Raw genomic sequence first — 15372 nt, forward strand, 5'->3', positions numbered from 1 at the left:
AGAATTTACTCAGAATGGTGCCAAAAACAAAAAACTTCCATATCTCTGAAAAACTACATAAAACATAGTTTTGAACCATTTCTACTAAAAAGTGATAATATATATATATATATACATAAGCAAGTGATCCGGTATTGAAAATCAGTAATAACAATCATTAAAATCAATATTTAATATTTTAATCCACGATTGACATGGCCTCGTCAACATGTTTTTTTTCTCCAGCTCGGAAACTCCAGTCTACTGTGATTGGTTACAGGGCTGTTAAGTGAAAAATTGTTAACCTCATTTGACAATGCAATGAAGTTATATATATATGTTTGTAACAATTAAGAAGGCAAGGAGAAAGCTGGGACCAGCTTGACAAACACATAGACATTTAATGACAATTTTCAGTGTACAAAGAAACAAAAACACACACTGCTTTTCAGCCAGCTGTGTCAAATCATAAAAACATTCAGACACGCTGACATGCTTCGTACTTCTCTCTCCCATCTGCTGCTGTCTCTTCTCTTTAAATACTCCCGCCTTCCCTCGTTCTGCCCAGGCGCCGCTCGGCAAACCCTGCTCACCACAATGTTATACAAATTAAAAATGATAACTTAAACATCGTTGAAGTGCTGATGCCGACAAAGGCTGTTTTACTTATTTTTTCTTAATGAATTTTGAAATGTTCAGTTCAGTATTCTAAAAAAATTCCTCACCAAGACAAGTTCACACATATGAACTGTTAGTCTAAAGCCGTCAGTGGAAAAAAAACAGTCTGATCAGTATAGTCCGATTCCCAAATATTGACTTACGAACTGGTTCTTTTAAAACTAGAGCGTGACCAGTGTAGTTTGATTACCAAACGAAATACTCTTATGAGTCTGTTCTCTTGAATATACGGCGTGGAACATGCAGTGCGTGTTCACCAGTGTGGCCTTATTCTTGAACATATGACTATTATGAGTCTCTTGTTTTTCATCTAAACAGCAAAACATACTGCAATATCTCCTGAAAGAATCATGCTCTTTAATCAGATTAATGACTGGATGGTTGTTGATATGACAATGTGTAGGTAAATGTACTTTTCTTTTCCTCTCCCCTTTTTCTCCCCAATTTAGAATGCCCAAATCCCAATGCGCTCTAAGTCCGTGTGGTGGCGTAGTGAATCCGGGTGGTGGAGAACGAATCTCAGTTGCCTCCACATCTGAGACCATCAATCCGCGCAATCAATCTTATCACGTGGCTTGCTGAGCGCATTACCTCAGAGACATATCATGTCTGGAGGCTTCATGCTATTCTCCACACCATCCATGCTGAACTTACCACACGCCCCACTGAGAGCGAATCACATTATATTGACCAAGAGCAGCTTACCCCGTGTGACTCTACCCTCCCTAGCAACCGGGCCAATTTGGTTGCTTAGGAGACCTGGCTGGAGTCACTCAGCACGCCCTGGATTCAAACTTGTGACTCCAGGTGTGTTAGTCAGCGGTTAAATGTACATGTTAAGTTTTGTGGTGTTTTTATAATTATTAATTTATTTTGCATTTCAGTTCCAAATATTTCTTCCTCAAATGTAATAAAATAATCATTTTAAGGATCCAGAATTGTTAAGAGGAATGTGAACCGGAATCTGTAAATTCCTTGCGATTCCCATCCCTTCTACTATAAGTGTTTTTACAATATGTGAATGCATAATACAGGAATTTGGGTGTATACATTTGTGTGTGTGGATCTGTATGTGGGTGTGTGCTGTAGGTGTGTATAGGGTGGTGTTGCTGTGTATTTGTAAGTGGGTTTATACTGTATTTGTCTGTGTTTACAGTAGGGGTGTGTGGTTTGTATGTGGGTGTATACAGTAGAGTGTGTGAGTGTGTATGTGAGATCCAGATAGTGTGGAGAGAGGAAGATCCATAGAGCTCATTGGACTCTGAATAATGAGGTGCATGGTAAAAGATGGAGGTCATACAGGGATGCGTGCCATCATTCATCAGAACTGGCGCGCTTCCACAGAAAGGCCCTTCAGAAACAATAAAAAATGCTTCCAGGGCCACACACACACATCCACCCTTTTTCTATTCTCTCTTTTACTCTCCACAAGCTTGCTTTGTTGCCAAAACCTGCAGAGCCAGCAAACTCTATAACTTGCCCTGTAGGGGCACTTAAAGAAATAAAAAATTTCAGTGTAGGTGATTTTTATTTTATTTATTTTTTTTGCTGATCAGAGTCCAGTTAGACTTTAGTTTATTATCTCTACAAATATACAGAGAACAGATTTCCTCAAGTTGTGATGTCTTTGTTTTTTAATGCAGGTTTTTTTTTTTTCAAAATTGAGTTCCTTCAGAATCCACAGGCCTTTGGGTCTTGCTCCATGTTTTGGAAAAGTAGTAGTGCAAGGTGTGTTTACGCTTTCCCACGCACTGCTGAAATGTCGCAATATCTTGTATCAACTATAAATCAACATTTTGCTAAGCATCTGAATCTGGATTTTGTCTAAAGTGTTTTTATTTTTGTATTCTGATAAAGCCTGGAAATCAACTCACTGACCAGACAAATGAGCTGAAGACTTGCTTGGCCATCCAGGGAGATGAGTTAAACAAGCTAAGACCAGCAAACCACCTAAAAAAAACAAACAGATAAAAGCCATTTCCTGCTGATATATCCAGATTAAGGTGGTATTTGGAACAAGGTTGCTTGTTTGTTGCTCATCCAAAATGGCTGTTCACCCAGCTTGGACCAAGTAATGACCAGGTTAGACCAGTTACAAACCAGCTGCCATGTTCCAAAAGTTGTCTCCTTTAGCTGGATTTAGCTTAATTTCTAGCATCTAATTTTGGTGCCAGGTTATTAAATTATTTTTTTTGTTGTTGTTGTTACACACAGACCATACAAGATTACTTGTTGTTAACATAAATCTATACATTTCCTTGTGCAGTACATTGAAGATATAAGTGGATGTGCACAAGGGTATACATTTTTATGTGTGACGGAGCTGATCTGGTTTATCCACACCCCTGGGGTCTCTCTTCCCCACATCAACTTGCATTTTTCTACAAGATTAATGAAACATGCTAGAGAGGCTAATTCATTGTTAATGGGTTTTACCAAGAACAGATAAACTACTTTTGAAGACATTTCACCCATCATAGAACTAGTTCTATAAGCTGCTGTTCTACCATTAAATATGCTTATCATTCTACAACATTTAGAGTGGGTCTCAATTTGCATATCACATGATACATGCAAATGCTCTTCATGTATAATTAATTATTAATAAGGAATCCATGTTATCACCATCTGTCTATGGTTACTCTGTTGATGGCCATATGCTTTGATCATTTGAAATTCCCATATGTTCTAAATATTTGGGGAATTTCAAAAGATCGCTTAGAAATTTGGACTGGTATTATATTCTCAGACATCCAAAATGTGCCTTTTAGACAACCCCAAGATGCTGCACAATATGCTATCCCTGGAATTAATGTACTTATGAACTGTACAAGTAATCAAATATCTGTTGATCAATTCCAGTATACACATTTTCTGACTTTGTCATTCCTTTGCAGTACTCATCTGGAGAAGAGCTTTCAGATGTTGATGGACCAGGAGGATGACATAAAACAGGATATTGTCAAGTACAACAACAAGGTCCTGGTTACTTCCGTAACCTCCATTCCCTGATGGAGGGAACGAGACGTGTGTTGATGTAGTGACACTAGGGGTCGCTCTTAGGAGCCCGAGAAACCTATAATCTTTGATAAAAGGCCAATGGAAATTGGTGAGTGGTATTTGCATGCCCCTCTCCTGGACATACAGGTATAAAGGAGTGGACGTGCCTACCACTCATTCAGGTTTTGTGCTGAGGATCTGAGAATAAGTTCCCTGCCATTTCAGCGGGTAGTTCAGTGTTGTGGCAGGAGGGACACAACGTCTCGTTTCCTCTATCAGGAAACAGAGGCTACGGAAGTAACTAGGATGTTCCCTATCTGTCACTCACTCGACGTTGTGTCGATGTAGTGACACTAGAGGTACCCTACAAAGCAACTAGCTAAACTGTGTTACGTATGTGGATCAGCAGTGCGAGACGGGCAGACAACTGTGTGCCCCATAGCCAGCGCACCGGGCTGATTATGGCATCAATGATCCAGTGGGCGAGCCTCTGTTTGGAGACAGCGTTTCCTTTCCACTCTCCACCAAAAAAGACTGAGAGCACGGCCATAGGTGCACTGCGAGTGCGTTTTCCACTGGGGGCATCACCGAGTAACCCCTGGCTGCTTCGCCATCAAGGAAGCCGATAGACCAGGGCCGGGCAGTGAAAGGTGCCTCCCACAAACTCGTCAGCTCCTCATGCACCTCCGGGAAGAAAGGCACTGGTGCGGGGCATGGCTGTGAGCGGCGCCACGAGCCCAGATACCAATCATCGAGCCGTGAGGGTTCAGGGCAGAGAGGAGGGTTCCACTCTAGCCCGACGCTCGTGGTGGCCCGGGAAAGCATGTCCATCATTTTGGAGTCTGCCTGTGACTGGGCGACCACACCCGAGGGGGGAAGCCCAGTGGAGGTTTTCGCATCAGACTGGATGAGCCCGCTCTCCGACGCTGCACTCGAGAGCTCATCATCTTACGAAAGCAAGCTTCAACTGCAACGTTGCCATGGTCATACCCTCGCAATGAGGACATGATGCATCCACAAAAGATGTCTCTCCGTGGGCAGCGCCCAGGAATGAAAGACAGCGATAGTGGCCATAGGAAGGTGAGAGATATCGACCGCATCCAGGAATAACACATATTTGGAAGGGCATCTTTAAAAAGATGTTCCGATGTATGCCGCTCTTTTAAAATATCCTCTTTTAGAAAGGAAAATATACATCTTTCAGAATATACTCAAAGTGTATCCATCCATGAACCATCGACCGCTTGGCTCCAAAGAGAAAATCTGAATGAGCGGTATGTACGTCGCCTCCTTTATACCCGTATGTCTGGGGGAGGGGCAAATACCACTCACCAATTCTCATTGGCCTTTTATCAAAGATCAGAGGTGAGCAACATCTCTGCACATAGTGTTGCAGGGGCACTCTTCAAGATAATCTCCCGGGTGGGGATTCCGAAAGAAATCCTCACCGATCAAGGCACGACTTTTATGTCACGAACACTCCGCGAACTTTACGAGCTCTTGGGCATTAAGTCGATTCGCACTAGCGTGTACCATCCGCAGACGGATGTCTTAGTGGAACGATTTAATAAGAAGAACATGATTCGTAAATTCGTACACGATGACGCTAGAAATTGGGATAAGTGGCTGGACCCCCTGTTGTTTGCAGTACGAGAGGTCCCACAAGCCTCCCCAGGGTTCTCCCCGTTTGAGCTGCTGTACGGGCGACGCCCACGCGGGGTCCTCGACGCCATCCGCGAAGCTTGGGAGGAGGGACCTTCTAATAGCAAAAATGAAATTCAGTACGTTCTTGATCTTAGAGCAAAACTCCACACACTGGGGCAATTAACACAGGAGAATTTGCTCCAGGCTCAAGAACGCCAACGCCGGCTGTATGACGGGGTGCTCGGCTACGGGAATTTGCACCGGGAGATAAGGTACTCGTATTACTCCCAACATCGAGCTCTAAATTACTCGCCAAGTGGCGAGGACCCTTTGAGGTCACACGATGAGTGGGGGATCTTGATTATGAAGTTAAACGTACCAATAGAGGGGGCACGCGGCAAATATACCATCTCAACCTCCTGAAATTGTGGAGAGAAGAGGCGGCCTCTGTGACGTTGGCCACGCTAGTTCCGGAGAGGGCGGAGCTCGGACCGGAGGTAAACAAAGCTCGCAATCTCAACACCCCGGTTACTTGTGGAGACCACCTCTCACCGCGTCAACTCACAGAGGTTTCCGATCTACAAATGGAATTTGCAGATGTGTTTTCCCCTCTACCGGGCCGTACAAACATCATACAGCACCACATCGAGACCGAACCAGGCGTGGTGGTACGTAGCCGCCCCTATCGCTTACCCGAACATAAAAAGAAAATAGTTCGGGAGGAATTAGATGCAATGCTTGATATGGGCGTAATAGAGGAATCCCACAGTGATTTGTCCAGCCCGGTTGTTCTTGTCCCGAAGAGCGACGGGTCTGTTCGATTCTGTGTGGATTACAGAAAAGTCAACGCGGTGTCTAAATTTGACGCGTACCCAATGCCCCGTGTTGATGAACTGCTCGATTGGTTAGGTACTGCTCGATTTTATTTGACCTTGGATTTAACAATGGGTTATTGGCAGATCCCCTTGACACCAATGTCCCGTGAGAAAACAGCCTTCACGACGCCGTTTGGATTACACCAATTTGTGACGCTTCCTTTCGGTTTGTTTGGGGCTCCGGCCACGTTTCAGCGACTCATGGATCGGATCCTCAGACCTCACACCGCGTACGCCGCTGCCTATTTAGATGATATTATCATTTATAGCAATGATTGGCAGCGGCACATGCAACATCTGAGGGCCGTCCTGAGATCGCTGCGGCTGGCGGGGCTCACAGCAAACCCTAAGAAGTGTGCGATTGGGCGTGTGGAGGTACGGTATCTGGGGTTCCACTTGGGTCATGGCCAGGTGCGTCCCCAAATTGATAAGACCGCGGCGATTGTGACTTGCCCTAGACCTAAGACCAAAAAGGGGGTGAGGCAGTTCCTGGGGCTGGCTGGCTATTATAGAAGGTTTGTGCCTAATTATTCGGACGTCACCAGCCCGCTGACTGACCTCACTAAAAAGGGGGCTCCAGATCCGGTTCAATGGTCAGAGCAGTGTCAACAGGCGTTTATGCAGATTAAAGCCGCACTTTGTGGGGGGCCGCTTCTTCATGCACCTGACTTCTCTCTCCCTTTTATTTTGCAGACGGATGCTTCAGACAGAGGGCTGGGGGCCGTACTCTCGCAGGTGGTGGAGGGAGGAGCGCCCAGTGCTGTACATTAGCCGGAAGCTCTCTTTGAGGGAGACTAAGTACAGCACCGTGGAGAAGGAGTGTTTGGCCATCAAGTGGGCGGTCCTCACCCTCCGGTATTACCTGCTGGGGCGGGCCTTCACCCTCTGCTCGGATCACGCCCCACTCCAGTGGCTCCACCGCATGAAAGATACTAACGCCCGGATCACCCGTTGGTACCTGGCTCTCCAGCCCTTTAAATTCAAGGTGGTCCACAGACTGGGGGTGCAGATGGCTGTCGCTGACTTTCTCTCCAGAAATGGGGGGGGGGAGTGGTAGACAGGCCGGATGGTGCTCCGGCCTGAGTCGGGTGGTGGGGGTATGTGGCAGCGGGGGTATGGTCAAGCGGCCGTCCGGGAGAGGAAAGCGGCCTGAGCTAAATTATGCCTAACACCTGTCTCTAATTCCAGTGAGCACGAGGAGAGCGGCATAAAAGCAGACACAGAGCCTCCAGTCCGAGAGAGACGACAAGCCAACTCAGTGCGCTTGTATTATATTGTGTGTATATTGTGTTGTAAAAAACAAAGGGAATTAAAAGCTTACCTTGTACTGAAGACCTGTTTCCTGTCCTCCTTCCTGTGGGAAGCCTTACACACACGTACTAGGCCGACATCGAACTTCTCCACGAATCTGCCTGCCACAGGGCTAAGGAGGAAGTACGTCCAGAGCCTGTGTGCTAAAGCTAAGCTCTGTGTACGATTGAAGTAGATGCGTACAGATACACGCACCGGACACAGCAATGAAAAGGTTGAGTCTGCCTCCTCCTGGGGCAGCTTTGCTTGTAGGTTCACCACCTGATCCTTAAATGAGATCATGGGAACCATGGGCATTTGTGAAGTTGCTTCAACTCAAGTGGCTAAATAAAATGAAAAAAAAAATAAACACTTTCCCCTTAAGAACAAACATAATTAGTGCTATCATTGTTTTCAGTAATGTGCAACCTGTACATATCTATTCTGTTTTGGGGTTTCATGACCCTTTAAAAAATTTTCTGTCTCTCTGAAATATAAAGCTACAAATCTCCCTCCTGATGCAAGAATGTCTGGGATTTTTGTGCCACGCAACCAGCCAAGGCAATCACTGGCATCGGTCAGAATCGGCCTGACTGACTCTATAAAGTCAGTGAAGTTAAAAGAGATTTATTGAGTAGCTGTGTATCAAGGTCTGGATGATACAAGAGAGATGAGGTGGTAATGGCCTTCCTCAGTGCTCTGAACTTCATGATTGATTGAGATGAATGTACATGTGACCTCCCGGTTTCCTCTGATACTGAAGCAACACTGTGAATCTCACTGTATTTACTAATTTATTTCCTCTCACATTTTCTAAAAAATAAATAACAAAGTTTCATTCCATTTTTTCAGAGGATTTTCTCATTTGGAACCCCATGCGATGAGACGTTAAATCAAAATTTGATGCATAAAATCTAATTCTTGATGCAGAAAACATGATTGATTGTTGTCTAACACATAACTCAAAAATGTCAAATGTTTCAGTTAGAAAGAACAAGTACACTTTGCAAACAATGAAAATAATGTAGTTTCAATATCAGTGATTAGTTTAATGTTTAATTAGATGTCATAGGAATTAACCAGTTTGCTTCCTCACTTTTCAGACCCCATGAAATCAAAATGAGACTTTACTGACTATTAGTCCATGTCTATTAGGTTTGATGTGCTATACCAAACGTGCTCCCAAAAGTTAACAAAATTTACTTTTTGCAGATATTCACATTTCAAATGTTCTGTTTTCCAGAGAGACAGACCAAAATATTGATGACTTATCTTGCACTAAACAGATTTTTGGTCAAGCAAATGATATCTAGAATGAGAACGCCCCGCCCCCTAATACCATCTGCAATGATTTAGCAAGTAGCAAATCATGGTTCATGACTATGACGTAAACTATTGGCAATTTAAAAAAGGGAAGCACCCCTCTGATATTTCCCACCTAAATTTCTGTTTGAATAGGTGAAATGTCAACCCTGTCTTTAAATACACCATCTCCCTTTTCTTTCCACCACCTTTCCTGGCCTGTCATGGCCAGCTTAAAAGTTTCCCTCTCTGGACATATTTGCGTTTGGGATATGAAGTTCAGGATAACCATGTGCTCTCTATTCCTCAGTATATTGAAAGACGTCAGCAAGAGAATGCCCAGAGACAGAGCCGTGGAGAACCTCAACTTCCTGAGGAAGACCTTCAGCAAGATGTTCAAGCCCCCTTAACCACCTACACCTATGGACACGCTGCTCATCCCCAGTATGTATCTTTCCTGCAAGTAGCTGTTTGATCTTTAAGTCTCTATGAACTATTGTACCACAACAAAAATCTTTGTGATATAAACAAACAAAATAGTCCTGAAGGGTTGGGGAGAGAAAATCAATTCATGGATGCATCACAATTCCTTCTCAAAAAATACTGGATCAATCCACAAAAATTATATGAACTATTAATGAATTGTGAAAAGCATACGCTGGACAAAACATCACAGATGCATACCATGCTGTGTGCAACATTAAAAAAACTGCATGGAGTATGCATCTACAGCGAAATGTATACAATGAAAAGTTGCTCTTTGTGCAAACCAGCAAACGTGGGAGTCTTAAGATGAGTGTTACTGTCAGGGACAATGAGGCTGAATAAACATTATATTATAAAGAAAGAAGAAAACAACCAACCAATGTTCCACGTCATGAAATCTTTATTTTAAAGGTAAATGTGATTACACAAAAATCACAATCATGGGATGCAAAGTTGATCACTCTTGCGCACATCTACAGAAAGCAACGACAAAGTTTAAGACATTTCTGGCTTTATGTGTAATCTTTAAAACTGACAATTAGCCACCTTCAATTGCCAAGATTTGTGCCTCTACATTGTTGCTTAAAAACTGATTTGCATCGAAAGTTGTTTTGGAATTAGATTGAGACTCCCTGAATTGAAAGCAAATCAAATAGTGGGGTGAAAAACCTACCCCTAGATAGTTGCTCCCAATTCTTCAGACAAAAGAAAGCAAACATGTATCATGACTAAAATGCCTACCTAAAAGGCAAAACAACCATCATTTAAGATGTGTTGACTAGTTTTAAGTGCATGATTAGTGTCTGCTCAGGAATGGATGCCAAATTTCAGCTAGTGAGCGATGTGAGACATCCCGACAACACATGAATCATCTCCTCCTCATTTCATCTCATTTAGGTCTGAAAAGATTTTGGGCTCTCTCCTACGGAGATGAGAAGGGAGGAAAAGAGGAGGTGTAATATATGAGGAACATTAAGGAGGCCTTGCCAAAGTTTGATTTAAAGCAATTTTTTCTAACTTGTTATGGAGGTAGTATGTTATAGATCAGCTGCTGTCTAAGTGAAAATAACTGGAGGGGTGGGGGGGTGGTATCTCAGCCTGCGAGATACATGATGCGAGTCACACTGTTTGACTCAGCAACGTGCTGTTTTAAGTCTTTAAGAAGATAATATGCAAGTATTTGCAATCAAGCAAGACTTTCATTGTCCTAATGAATAGTTGACATTGAGAATAATTAGGTAAATGCGCTCATGCTGTCTATAAGTGATTAGAAAGTTACCTGTCTCTGAAGCATCTCATGCAGGTCTGTCACAATTCTTTGACAATATATTGACTTCTGAAACTACTTTTTAATATCATGTAATCAATGCTTTATTTTCATCTGCCACAGTAATATATTGTATTTGAATTATCTAAATTATTATATTTATTATATACCTTACATTTCAAATTATTTTGATCAAAATATATTGAATAATTTTTTTTTGGGAGGGGGGGGGGGGGGCTTTTCAGTAAATATTGATGTATGATTAATTTGATGAATTAATTGGTATATCATGTAATCAGGTTGATTAATTATTTTAGTTAATTGACCATAATAATTATTATTTTATTTCTTATAATTTTAATTATAACAAGTTTGCCTTAATAATAATTAAGGTGGCTGGGTTCTGTCCAGTTCAAGTATAATTTAAAATATATTAAGATTTTGAATATTATTCATCATTCATGTCATTCTACCCTTTGCAATATTTAATATTCTTTTTTTTTTTTTTAAATATGTTTAGCATCTCTACACTGAAGACAAAGAACATGACTGTTATTTAAATCTGAATTTGAATTTAGGAAAAAAAGAGACTTGCTTACAAGGGAACTCCACATTTAATGGTAGGTACTGACATTCGTTTTATTGCCTGTCTGCTTATTCAAGGCCAGCTTTAGCAATTAGCATTGAGAGCAGAAGAGATATAGAGAAAGGTTCTCAACCTCCTGAGATCAGAGCATGACTGCTGTGTGCATGTTCCATTTCCCTTTTTGATTTTGAACTAGTAGCATGTAATAAACATGCAAAATATGTTTGTTTTTTGGAACAGCAAATAGTATTCCTAAAAATGTATTGTCCTCATATGGGGACAGCAGGACTAAGATGTAGAAGCTATAGAACATCAGATTTTTAAAAACAATCTAATTGTTTATTATGTTTCCAAGAGTGTTTGTTATTCATGTTTTTGAGATGTTACAGACGTTACAGCTTGTTTTCTGTAAAAATGCTTTGGAACAACGTGTATTGGGAGAAGCACAAATACAAATCTAAACAAGTAAAAATTATTTGACTTGATTTGATTATTTTACTCGATTTGCCTTCGAGAATATTTCTTTCTACTTTGGCACCAAAATGTTCTTTCTTTGCACTGTCAAAAAAGTGATAGCTAGTGTTGACGCATTTAACGATCAGAAATTAGCATAAATAATTCTGATACAAAGTAAATGCCAGCATCATGCAATCACTGCCAGCCATGTAAAAATAAATTTAGCATTATAATTTTTTAATCTAATTACTTTTTACCATTGTCTCTTGTCTGCCAAATATGTTGAGTGGTGCAAACATCATCTCCAGCCTGAAACTGAACTTCTAGTCAGGTTTTGGGAGTGAATGCACTTGAATGCATAGGAAAGCTATAGGATGCTGCCTTGTTCCCTTTTTAGTGAATGACTTAACTTCCAGTGTGCTGTCTGTCTGCATTGGTCTTAGAACAGTTCAGAATTCACTTTATTTTCATCTGAACTCCTTATAAAGCCCCTGTAAGCAACATTTGAATACTGTGACTATAGGATTTCTAAGGTAAAACTAGCACTAAATTCCACTATAGTGGTCATTGTTTAACAGTGTGCCATTTTGCGCTACAATTATCAAAATGGCATATTGGATGAAACTTAGGAGTGGTGGTGGCAGCGTAGTGGGCTAAAGCACATAACTGGTAATCAGAAGGTCGCTGGTTCGATCCCCACAGCCACCACAATTGTGTCCTTGAGCAAGGCACGTTGCTCCAGGGGAATTGTCTCTGTAATAAGTGCTCTATAAGTCACTTTGGATAAAAGTAAATGTAATGTAAATGAAACTAGAGACTAATCTTTTGGCTTCAAAATCAAACAGGTTTCAATGTTATAACTTATTATATATATTATATAACTTAATATTAGGTTTCTTATCAGATGTAGAGTTGTTGGCATTTCTTCTAAAGACAAACTCCGGTGAAATCTGCGCCATGTTGTTTTGTCGCATGACTCAGTGCATCAAATATTTAATGCTTTGCTGACAGCCCAGAATGTCATGAACCGTCTTTTTCAATTAAATACATTTTTGCATATCCTATAGCAAAGACAAAACACAATGTCTGTGCAGAAGGATGCAGGGTCGCAAGAGGCTAAGTCTATTTGGTTCTATATGCAATTCTTTGTAATGGTGTGGAGCAATGGCTTGGTCTTTGGCTGAATATAATGCTTCTAGGTTCTGAGGAGGAGTACACAATAATTTGTGGGGCCATTATATCAACTATACAAACTGTTTTGAAAACAGTGATAGTTTGCCTCCTAAATTTGGTTCCCTATCTGTCACTCACTCAAGGTTGTATCAATGTCGCTAGGTGTTGCTCTTGGGAGCCCAAGACACCTCTGATCTTTGATAAAAGGCCAATGGGAATTTGCATGCTACTGCCCCAAACATACAGGTATAAAGGAACGGCCTCAGTGGCCTACCTTCTGCCATGGTAGAAACCATCACTCAGGCTAGGGCCCCCTCTACGAGGCGCCTGTATGCCTTGATGTGGCATCTGTTTGCTAAGTGGTGTTCTTCCCTGTGCAAAGACCCCCAGAGATGCACAGTCGGCTCAGCGCTTTCTGCAGGAGAGATTAGAGGGACGGCTGTCCCCCTCCACCTTGAAGGTGTATGTAGCCATTATAGCTGCACACCACGACAGTGAACGGTAAGTCCTCAGGAAAGTACGACCTGATCATCAGGTTCCTGAGAGGTGCCAGGAGGTTGAATCCCTCCAGACCACACCTCGTTCCTTCGTGGGACCTCTCTGTAGTCCTGCAAGACCTACGAGGGGCTCCCTTTGAGCCCTTAGAGTCATTAGAGTTTAAGGCACTCTCTCTGAAATGGCCGGGACAGCATGGTAAGCTAACCCAGCTGAGAATTCCAGGCCAGAAATAGTTTGTAATCGAACCACACCAAACCGTGCTCAAGTGGAATTGCTACTGGATCCCCTGCTTACTGTGCTCAGAAAAGTGCTTATGGAATGTTGATCAGAGAAGATAAAATAGTATTTTTGAGAGGAAACAAATATACCCGTCAATACTGTACAAAAAGTGATGTTGACAATTTCATAATAAATTTGATCTTGTCCACTATGTAGTGTTTCTGGCTGGGTTGTTTTCGATTATCACTCCTGCAAAAATGAGTATGACTGGACTGAAGGATGAGCCAATGTTATGAAGCTTCACAACTATCTGATTTTGAGCCCAATAGCTATTTACCACTTGCATTTCTCTCTCTCTCTCTCTCTCTCTCTCTCTCTCTCTCTCTCTCTCTCTCTCTCTTGCTCTCTCTCTCTCTCTCTCTCATTCTTTCTTTCTTAAAGGGATTGTTCCCCCAAAACTTTTAATTCTCAAATCATGTACTCACCCTCATGCCATCCCAGATGTGTAAGATTTTCTTTCATCTGCAGAACACAAATTAAGATTTTAAAAGAATATCTCAGTTCTGTTGGTCTTCACAATGCAAGTGAATGGTGACTATTAGTACATAAAGGCAGCATAAAAGTAATCCATATGGCTCCAGTGGTTAAATCCATGTCTTCTGAAGTCACGTGATAGGTGTGGGTGAGAAACAGATACATATTTATGTCCTATTTACTATAAATATCCACCTTTGACCAGCCACAGCCATGTCCCTTTTGGACCTTCAGAGTTCTGGTCACCATCCTTTTGCATTGTGAACAGAGCACAAATATGCTTTTAAAAATCTTTGTGTTCTGCAGAAGAAAGATAGTCACACACATCTGGGATGGCATGAGGATGAGTAAATGATGAGAGAACTTTACTTCAATCAATTGTTTTTCCAATTTCTTTCCAATAGTTATGTTCTTTTCAGTTAGAAATCTTTTATTTCTCTTTCTACAGAAACAGGTTCACTTTTGCCTTTATCATCCGTGCCTGTATTGTAAGGCATATATCCCTTTGCCAATCAGTGACTGTAATTATCTGTTCCTTAAAATTATTTGGTTGACATCACTCACTAATTATGTTAAATGGGAAAGGAGCCATTTCCGGCATCAAAACACTCAATTTGTATGGGCCACTGCATTCTTTCAGACAAATATGGATTGCTACGATCATAATTACTGTAAATTGCTGTAAAACATCCCCCTTCCTTGTCAATTTACACTGTGAGTCTTTCGGGTGCTGGACATTAATTTCAAACCACTGTGCCCTGTAGTTGAGTATAACTGGGGTTCACATGGCATTTACCTCCCACCTCCTCTCCGCCATCCACCCACAAGTTACTCACTCCAGTCATTAGCCTTCACAGAATGTATTTTTAATTTGTTTCCACTTCACTTCAGGTGATTAAAGTAGATAAACTATGACAATAAAATTCTTGAACTCCAAATGCCCTGATGAATGATTGCGAAGATAATTGCAGCGATAAGTAATTGCAGCAATGTGCTTTTGACATGCCACAACATGCCCGGCCTTTCAAAAAGGATTGCATTTGCACGCAACATTAAAATATATAATGGCAAAATTTCTTAAGCTTCAAATTTTTTATGTCCATTTCTCTCTGGATACGTTCCCCGACACCTTTTTTTTTTTTTTTGCAGGTAAATAAATGTACGGTAATTGCATTAAAGGCCTTGTAATTAAATATTTTATCCTGTCATGATGAAATTGTTGCATTTTACAGAACCAAGAAGCATTTCACTTATCGAGGAAAAGGAGAGACAGATGTCTGATCAGAATTTCAGGCAGGAATCTGAAGCATTTATGTTTTCTTTCAAAGTCAGTTCCTTTGGGATATTAATGGAATCACTAGGAAGCATCTATCCGTAGAACATTT

General features: G+C 41.5%; 1 pseudogene; it reads left to right on the forward strand.

Annotated features, from left to right (window-relative positions):
- Positions 1-13736, forward strand: part of LOC127650869 (eukaryotic translation initiation factor 3 subunit H-B-like) — an 88462-nt pseudogene extending 74726 nt beyond the window's left edge.
- Positions 13737-15372: the final 1636 nt, after the last annotated feature.

This window comes from Xyrauchen texanus, chromosome 10 (assembly GCF_025860055.1).
Source record: "Xyrauchen texanus isolate HMW12.3.18 chromosome 10, RBS_HiC_50CHRs, whole genome shotgun sequence".
Lineage (NCBI taxonomy): Eukaryota > Metazoa > Chordata > Actinopteri > Cypriniformes > Catostomidae > Xyrauchen > Xyrauchen texanus.